Source organism: Aplysia californica, unplaced genomic scaffold, assembly GCF_000002075.1.
Source record: "Aplysia californica isolate F4 #8 unplaced genomic scaffold, AplCal3.0 scaffold01849, whole genome shotgun sequence".
NCBI lineage: Eukaryota > Metazoa > Mollusca > Gastropoda > Aplysiida > Aplysiidae > Aplysia > Aplysia californica.
In genome coordinates, this window is record NW_004799119.1 from 1,440 (window position 1) to 2,138 (window position 699).

Below are 699 nucleotides of genomic sequence, written 5' to 3' on the forward strand. Positions count from 1 at the left end.
ATCCATCCCACACTACACCACACCACATCCATCCCACACTACACCACACCACATCCATCCCACACTACACCACTAGGCCACATCACATCCATCCCACACTACACCACACCACATCCATCCCACACTACACCACATCCATCCCACACTACACCACATCCATTCCACACTACACCACAAGGGAATGTGCCGGAACAAAAGCCTTTCAAATGAGACTTCATTATTATATTATTAGTAGTAGAGGGTTTTACAGCACTCCCAACTGCATAAGGTCATATGAGCGCCAAGGGGTGGGTGTCACCAGAGAAGTCTTTACAGGGAATCAGGCTTAGACTGCTCACCTCTCTAGCTTCACAAGCACAAAGTCTGCTTCGACTATCAAGGCACCCCGGAAATAGCGGGTCACAAGAGTGTGACAAACATACAAAAGAACTAGAGGAAAAATGACAATAGTAAGGATTAAGAAAGAAAAAGCAGCAGTTCCCTGTTGTAGATCAGGCACAGTAATGAGCATGACATGAGTCAGCCCATTTACAATTCTACTGTGCTTGAACGAGAAATGTCCCCCCTTTGGCCTAAAGACACTAGTCAGTGGCACTGCCCCGGGGGGACACTACAGTCAGTGGCACTGCCCCGGGGGGACACTACAGTCAGTGGCACTGCCCCGGGGGGACACTACAGTCAGTGGCACTGGCCCGGGGG

At 50.1% G+C, this 699-nt stretch overlaps 1 protein-coding gene across 1 annotated transcript in view; it reads right to left on the reverse strand.

Annotated features, from left to right (window-relative positions):
* The window catches only part of LOC101858469 (regulatory-associated protein of mTOR), a gene marked incomplete at its 3' end in the record, with an annotated part of 5,728 nt that overhangs the window by 1,220 nt on the left and 3,809 nt on the right, over positions 1–699 (reverse strand).